Source organism: Formica exsecta, unplaced genomic scaffold, assembly GCF_003651465.1.
Source record: "Formica exsecta isolate Colony F162 unplaced genomic scaffold, ASM365146v1 scaffold161, whole genome shotgun sequence".
Classification (NCBI taxonomy): Eukaryota; Metazoa; Arthropoda; class Insecta; order Hymenoptera; family Formicidae; genus Formica; species Formica exsecta.
In genome coordinates, this window is record NW_021848930.1 from 134,247 (window position 1) to 143,878 (window position 9,632).

The 9,632-nt window shown below is 35.9% G+C and overlaps 1 pseudogene; it reads right to left on the bottom strand.

Annotated features, from left to right (window-relative positions):
* Positions 1-707: 707 nt before the first annotated feature.
* Positions 708-9,632, bottom strand: part of LOC115233197 — an 18,940-nt pseudogene continuing 10,015 nt past the window's right edge.

Here is a 9,632-nt window from a genome sequence, read left to right on the forward strand (position 1 = left end):
AAGTAATCAAACATTCTTAGATACAATTACTTATGGTTTAGTCACATTTATTGGTATCTCATTAATAATTACGATATTGTCTAGATTAATTACTAGAATTATAGTAGCTGTAAGTGTTAAAAAAGAGATTCATTAATATATAAAGTTAAACAATAAAATAATATATATGATTAAATCAGTATTACTTAAATAAAAGTAAAAACAAATAAAAATAATAAAATTTAAAAAAATATTTGAAGAAAATCTTTAGTTATAATTATATTTCTAATTTAGTTATAAGGCAGGTCTGGTTCAACATATTCTTCTTATGGGGATATTGTAGGGAAGTAATTTATAAAACGCTTCCCGAAGATACCGAAGAGCTAGAGACAAGATTACGACATCCTATTTAGGATATCGACGAAGAAGTAATGGAGAACGTCGAAAGAAATTTATTAAAACGCATGAGAGCTTGCGTTAGGATGGATGGCGGGCATTTCGAGCATCTGCTCTAAATTTTTTTTTTTCATCAATCCGCTCTTTTCAGAGCGACAAACTTTCAAACGCTTGAATAATTGAGTCGGAGTAGTAAGTGTGTTAACTGGTTAAACGCCGAGATAGTAATAAAGTCCTTCGGACTATACAAAAGCTTGACGACGCGGACGCTGGATTACTATATGTGTTAACTGTTTAAGGTTCCGTTATGTATATATATATATATATATATATTTTCAAGTCCAACCTTACACTACCTCTATTTTCCTATCTAACCACATACACGCGCGCAAAAATTTTCCTACTCTCTATTTTAACTTATTAATATTTATATATCTTGTTGTATATATTATGTGTATATACAGGTGCATAGCTGCAGACTGAAGAACCACCAATGACACCTGGTGGTGACATAATTTCAAACACAGAGGTCCGGATCATAAGTCCGAGGTAAAATAGGCTTTTTTATAGTTAATAAAATGTGTCAATTTTATCAATAGATATAATTAGATGTTTTTTATGTGTAGACGTTCACCGCGAACGAGAATGAAAAAGAGTTCCAGAAGAAGAAAAAGAAACCGGAGAGGATGAAACAATAACCCCTCCCCAACAAGCAGAAAGGAAAAAAGAGCAAAGAGGCCAGGTAAGTACATTCATTATTATTTCTGCAAGTTAAAACTTATTAATGGCAAAGAAGAAGATCAACGAGACTGCGGATATAATTAAATCGGGTGGTCATGGACTTTTAGCAGGTACATATATATGATGCCACGAACGAAAGGGATGTCAATGAATATGCGACCGATATAACGATGGGGCCCGAAAAAATAATGGACACGTGTTGTAGCTCACAAGTAATATAAAGCGACAAACTATGACAAATTATGACAAATCTTTAGGGAATAATGTGATTGTAGAGAAAACAGCGAGTCTATAAAAGAAAGATCATTGAAAGTTCAAGGACAGTGTATATTTTGATACGTATGGACCAAGTACTTCGGCGATAATAAATTTTGATGAACCTGCGGCGACTAAACCGAGGTGAAAGAGGCTTTGCTCTTTAAGGCCGGATCTACAATAGGTGTAGTAAGCCTTCAGCCGTAAGAAAATTACTAATAACGTTTGATTATTCTCCTCACATTTGACTGTAATTGATCAACTTCTTATGGTTTGAAACTTACCATACCTATTGTAGATCCGCTTATAGTTAATAAAATGTATTTCAATTTTATCGTTAGGTATTCAATAATTTGTTGCTTTTTATGTTTTTAGACGATCACCGCGAGTAAAACCGATCATAGAAAAACCGACACCACTGTGGAACGAGCAAAGGAAAAAGTAAGCAAAACATCTTCGACGACAAAACTAGAGGGAGAAAAAAAAATAAAAAAGACGGAAAGTGAATTTCATATAAAATTTGATGAGGTCGGTTCAGAACATAGATATATGGATCAGCAGTGTTGCTGATTTTTTGCCAACCAATCAGGCTTTATTAAAAAGAGACGGAAGTGATCTTATATTATCTGCCTCTTTACTCGTGCGGTTACCCCTTCCACTGCCATCAGCAGTCCATTCTATATGTCGATGAGAATAATACTGATTTTAAATGAAATTGGTTTCCATAGGATAAGAAATAGGATAAGAATAATGTTACTCTGTCGACTTGTGTTATCTATATAAGAAATCAGTGTAGATAAGATTATTCCGACTTTTACATCTCCTTGCGGATGAGATTTTAATTCATTAACTTGGTGATTTTGCTGCTAGAATTCATTATTACGACTTGTGTTGAATTATTAAAATACAAATCATTACATTCAATATGCGCTTGTATTCGCGAGGATAAAATTTTCAAATTTTATCAACGGATTATTTAAATTTAAATTTTTCTATTGTTAAAAAAAACATTATTTTAATTTTATATTTAACTTTCGAGACCTGCAACGATTTTCACAATTCAAAAGATTTAATGATTAAGGAAAACATGTAAATAATTTCAAAAAATGCACGTGTAGATGATGAAAAAAGTTAGGACATTGCCGATCTTTCTATCTCGAATAAACCGGGCACGACAGATGCTTTATACGGGGAATATATTGATCGTGTCGTAAAGTAACGGTATATCAGAAAACACCATAATTTCTTGTCACCTTGAGCCAGCCTTTTAGACTTCGATTATCGCAACTTGTAATTTTGAAACACCTTACGCATTATAATTATATTATACTCCGTCCAAAGAGAGAATGATCTCGGTCCGCGTATAAGCGGGCAAAGTGGGGAGAACATGGCGAGATACTCAATACCGTATATGTAGATACGGCTTCTGGGGGTGGGGATCTGCGCGAAACGGACGAGTTTTCGTCCGGACCGAAGTCATTCTCTCTTTGGACGGAGTATAAGCATGCAGTTGTCGCTTATGCATATACGTATAACGAATACAATTTTGTGTATTTTATGTGAATGATATTATTGGACACATTTGACCTTTTCCTGACAATTATTTTCCCGGAAAACCTTGATAAAGAGTTGAAACTGAAAATATATCTCCGAGTAGTAAAAGTTTCTCCGAGTTTCTCGGAGATCTCTCACACAGATCAATTGATTTAACAATGAAATAAAACGCGCCGAACGTATATATGTATAGTATATACAGAACGTATGCAGGAAGAGAGTCAATATTTTTCATTGTCCAATATTTATCGATTATCCAAACGCTCTTATCACTTCTTTACACTGAATAAATTCTCCGATTACATTAAACACAACTAACATTGCATTCTTCAATTGTCCAAAAGCTTTTAAAGCGTCATATATTTTTACAAAAAAAGTTAATCTATATTTATAAATTTATATAATCTACAGACGTTAATAAAACACTAACTGGTATATCAGCAAATTCTTTATTGAAGCCCAATCAGCCAAAAGAAAAAGAAGAAGAATGACTTACTTGCTCTTGAGATCTTTGGAATCATCCCACAAGTGTTCGACATCGATCTCGAGCTTGGCACATGTCCTAGCCATCTCGTCGTGCAGCTTCAGCGTGTAGAAGAGCTCGTGCTCGTATCTACACTTGATGTTGGACTATCTCCCGAGTGGCAGTCTCCTGAACGGTTAACATCTGCGTTAGCTGGGCTTTCTCTGACTCGATGATCTCGATAGCGAGATCATTGCACCATATTCGTCAATTGCATTGGCTCGATACATTTATCAGACAATCGATACATTTATATACAATAAAATGTATCGTGCAATAAAGACAATTATATGTATAATGCTTATCTCTTTCTTCCTTTTTTTCTACTTCTCTATATTCTTATTTTTATGTGCATAATTCTTGTCACCTTAGCACCGTTTATATGTTTGTTGACTTTTTTTTGTTGTTTCCATACTGATATTCTTTCTTTCAAGTCGAGCACTGCAATTTTAAAAATAATCATTAATTTGAGATGCATTTTTACATGGACAAAAACTTATAATAACTTATATACATATTCTAAAATCGGCATAAGGCATTAAAAAAATTTCAATTCGATAGACTTTAAAGGACAGTCAAAAACTATATTATCTGTGACACATCAAATATTTTTCTAATGTATTTATGTATATGAAAATGCATTCTTATAAAATGTTACCAATATTAAGACCATAGACATAATATACTAGACCGAGCGTTTACCTTTATTTAAGGAGTGGGGGTAAAGATACCCGTAGAAAAGAATATACTCTGTTCTGTGCTCTTTGCGTTCTCTCTCGCTCGCATGTAGCATAACGAAAGAGTACGCTATGCTACATGCGAGAGAGAGAGAACGCAAAGAGCACGGAACAGAGTATGTCCTTTTCTACGTACATCTTGGCCCCCACTCCTCAACACTCGGTCTAGATATACTATGTCTATGATTAAGACTAAAAGAAACTTGACTTTATCAAATAAGAGAAAAATATGAACAGTACATGTACTTACTTGGCGTAAGCATACCTTCGCTAAGCGGCTGCCGATTGAAAGGATCCGTGGCACTGTTGAGCAAATGTCTAATGATAACTGCTTTGTCCATAACAATACCAGATGGTAGCTTGACTGGATCCTCCATAAGAGTGTCCACCAATGGATCCCGAAATTCCTCAGGAGCGTCGCCGCACGCGCAATTGTCTCTCGCGATTATCACCGCACGCTCAGCGAGAGCTATGAACTTCTCGAATTTTCTTTTCGATGTCCTAGTGTTGATGGCGGATTTCTCTAGTCTGCTCGCAACATCGGTGAATAACTCCTTACAAAACAAACGCTGCAAAAACAAATAAAAAAAAATATATATATACAGGGTGTCCGGATATTCAACCGACAAACTTTCAGAGATTGTCGGGGATATCCTAAGGATCACTTTTTGCAAATAAACCTAGGGTTGGAAACGCATTGTTACATCGCTACAATGTCGGGAATGTCGGCGGCACAAGGCTCTGAGTAAGGTAGCCTGCCATGCACGTGACATCACAAACACTTAATTTAGACATGGCGCGTTGCTTGTCCGAAAAGTACCGCAATTAAATAGCAGTGGCTGACTATACCCTGTATGTCAGTGCCGGAAGATAGAAACATGATCCTTAAGGGTATACACTTAGCGAACGAACACCGAACGAACAGCGAATGCGAACGTTCATTGTTATCATTCAGCAGATATATACGCCAAAGCGAATGCGAACAGAACGTTCGATTCGCATTCGGCTCGGCTCGATTCCCTCATGAGGCGGTACATCAAAGACAATTCGTGCGAAAAAGACGTTCAAGACGTTTCACAAGACGTTCGCATTCGCGGTTCGTTCGGCGTTCGTTCGTAAATGTATACCCACCTTTATGTGCTTTCTAAGCATGTCTAATTTCTCAAAATGTTCTTCCTCGTCTTGTTCAGCCACTGCCATTTAGTTTTCGATAATCTTAACGTAATACTTTTATGTATAGAATAATAAGAAAGAGACAAATCAATTAGTGTAAAAGAAAACAAAAAATTGTTAAAAAAAATACATTATAAATAATTACATACTTTTTCTTGAAAACAATTATTATTTTTATATTGATTGAATAAATAAGGATAAAAGAAAACAAATAATTGTTTTAAAAAATACATTATAAATAATTACATATTTTTTCTTCAAAACAATTATTTTTTATATCAGATTTGTCTGTGTGTATAATATATATCAACCAATTGGCTGAGTAACGTCATCGGTTGCCATCCGTATTTTTCCAGTTTTCTCATTCTCAAATTTTCATACTTAGGTCCGCACAAGTGTTGCAAATTTAAATTCAGCATGGCACACAATCGTCCGACTAATTCCGGTCGTAGAAACAGTGCTTTAATGTCGATTGTTAAATGATGAAATATAGCAACTATTTCCCTGGCTAATTTAAAAGACAATCTGACTTGTTCCTTGTCCGCCACAAACTGTGTCCTTATCGATATTTGTTGCCCGCACAAAAGAGCGTTCCACGCGATAGTATTGGACATAAGTTCCTGCATATTGTGTATACGCTTTAGAGATTCCTCGAGATTCTCGTCGAGCAAAAAACTGATGTCGTTCATCAAGGTGTTGATAAACTTGACGAATTGCATGCCATTATTACTCTCATTGACAATAGACGCTCGATGTATCGGACTATCCCACATCGAATTTAAGATCACACTTATGTGATAACGTATTGTAAACTTGTCCCTAACTTCGGAACTAGTGCCAATGGTTCCAACATCGATATAAAACTTTATAAGATACGTCAGAAATGTCTTGGATATAGGATGTGTCATAAATATATCGTGAAAAGTTTTTGTTCTTTCCTGTATATATAAAAATAAGAATGTCAATGTAATGTAAAATATAAAATAATTCGTTTCATATATATAAAAATTTACCTGAACCTTAAAATGTATCATCAATGTGTAAAGAACCTTGATGATTTTTGCGATTAGATAGGGATTTCGTACACAATGTGGCGTACACACGATGACGAGTAGCAAAGTGATAAGTGAATTATCTATATTACTTTTCATTACTTCAGGACAGAATCTGTAAATAAAAAATTCAGTTATAATTATTAATAAGCTACAGATAAGCATTATGCATAATTGTGAGACTTGATAATTTAGTAAAAACTTACTGAATTATGAATAACAAGAAATCCATTATGTCCTCTACATACCATTCCGGTAATGCAGTGAACTTGTATATAATTTCTTGAGACAATGGAAGGTTGGGGAAAGGATTACCCGGAGCAATCTGTGTCAGAAGACTCAGCAAAATCTCGGCAACCAATACATAAAAGAATAAGCATCTTTTCAAAAAGATGGTATCTATCAGGCCGACATCTATATGTAATTTGTTTTGAACCCCATCCTTCAACCTTAGCTTCCATGAATCGAAGAAGGCTTTGTATATCAACTCATTGAGCTCTTTATCCTTCAAAACAGGATTATTGGATTTTATAACTTGCATTTCGTCGATCTCGGCTTGCAACTGCAGTACGTTCATCCGTTCTCTTCGATATTCTTGCAATGCCGGTAACAGTGTGATGTGATGACAATGTAGCGTAAGGAACCAACATTGTGTCGGAAACTTCGGTTTCATCCACTTATATGTGCTTATCAAATGTTTCTGCCATTCCGCAATCTCTTGCGAAGTGAGTTTCAGTCTTGTATCGTTCTTTATATCGACAAAACTGGAAGGATGAAATGGATACAGCAAGTCTACAGCATGCAGTTTGATCTTCACAGAGAACATTTGCAAAATCGATAGTAGATTCAACATAAATCCATCCGGAAAGGATATTTCATCAAAGAGTATTCCGTTCTTCCCTCTCTGCAGTTGCTCACTGCGTTTCTTGTGACGCAGCAACGCCGCCAAGTACGCAAGGGTGACATCACGGCAATTACTATTCGCGAGTATTGCATCAAATATTTTGTGCAGAGACGTTCTGATACTCTCCAACTCTTGCTGCAGCGCGAGCCGATCTATTCACCGATCTATTCACAACAAAATCATCGCTGAGGAATTTCTCCGCCACTTCTATGGTAAATAACAATACTGAGAGAAACCGTCCCAGGAACGAGGTCTTCCCGAACTCACTACCGGCTGTTAATGTCGTAACATCAGGCAAGAATTGAATTTGATTCGTTATCAGATGGCAAATCGGACGTATGTTGCCGCTTGGTCCACAGCGAATCTCTATCAGTTCGCTTAGCGCCTCGATCGGTCTTCTATGCGTATTGCCGACCAAGCTCGCCTGCTGCATCGCGAGATACAGGGCTTGCAAGACTGGAGTGAAAATTTTATTGAATGTGTTCGAATTCGTGTATGTCCTAGCCATGAGCTCGTGAAGATAGCCTCGAGGTAAATTCTGCGATAATATCGGATAGAGAAGATGAGTGGTGCATGTAGGTATGACAGCAGCTTGGCAAATGCCGACCAACCCTTGTAGAACGAGGCTGGAATATTGAACACATTGCGCTTTCAAAATTGTCAGTACATCGAAAAGAGGAGGTATACTTGATTACTATAAAATATATAAATAAGAATTAGTTTCATAAAATCTTGTTTAATTTTGAAGATATATATGTGTGTGTATGTGTATACCTTTGGATGATTTCTTTCTTCAATTGCAATTCTTGAATAACAATCTAATAAATAAGTCAAATTTCTCGGTTGTGGTGAATTGATGTCTATGGATAATGGTATGGTCGGTGATTGATAAGATAAAGAAGCCAACGCAGGACATAACAAAGGACTCGCTTGACTATTCGAACTGTCCTCACAGCCGATTGACATGTTTACCGTGATGTCTTTCAAAGGATCTTCTCCTCTCGAGAACATACACAAAACTTCCATCAATGCCTGATGGATAATGTCACTAAAGTCCAGTTATCTCTGTGTTTGCATGTACGCTGCCATTTGCGGCAGAAATATGCGTCCCTCTATAGGGCTTTTCCATGATATGCATAAGACACGTGATATGACGTTTGCAAAATCGATTCGCTCCTTCTTCTTGCGTTTCAGAGCGACGAGCGATGTTTTCGATCGATCTCTTTCCTTCTCCGAATCTCGATCATTTTCCGTAAGTTTCTTGCGCTTCGCCCGCGATTGCAAATCATTGCAGCGTTTTTCATATATCATTGCATTTCGCTCTGCAATCTGCAAATCTTTTGTCTTCTTCTCCAATCTAGAGAACATATGTTAAATAAAAATATGTTAGTCATACACATTAAATTATAAACATATATCATTTATTTCCATTAATAGAACAACTACCTCCGATGTAAATATATTTTTTATTGTCCTAAACGTTTTACTTTTAACTTTCAGTATTTTTGAAAACGTTCAAAATTTCTACAAGCTTTTACATTAGCGCATGATTCTACAGTAGCAGTTGTTGTTCATTATAATTTAGCAAATAATATGCGCACCCAATTAAGTCTAATTACATATATCTTCTCAGCTTTCAGAACATATTATATATATTTACTAAATAAAAATAAATTAAAATACCATTTGGATTACTTCGAAATTCTTGTACTAATATCTACGTTATTTTTTAACACACAGTACAGGCTCTATAGCATTGAAATCCAAGCTTTATTACTGCAGTGCACTTATTTTCATTAAACAATACACATCTATCGTGCAACCAATAAGCGACGAACTCATGCTTAAGCACAAAACGGAATGAAAATTTTTAGGGCCGTGGCACATAAAAAAACTTAAGCAGTAAGACTTAATACGTAAGCGAATTGACCAATCACGGTCGAACAGTAAGGCAGCCATATTGAAACGTAAGCTACGCTGAAAATTCCGTATGGTTGAAATTCTTAAATCTTAAGTCTTACTGCTTAAGTTTTTCATGTGCCACGGCCCTTAAGACGTAAGCGAATTGACCAATCACGGTCGAACAGTAAGACAGCCATATTGAAACGTAAGCTACGCTCAAAATTCCGTATGGTTGAAATTCTTAAATCTTAAGTCTTACTGCTTAAGTTTTTCATGTGCCACGGCCCTTAAGACGTAAGCGAATTGACCAATCACGGTCGAACAGTAAGACAGCCATATTGAAACGTAAGCTACGCTCAAAATTCCGTATGGTTGAAATTCTTAAGTCTTAAGTCTTACTGCTTAAGTTTTTTTAT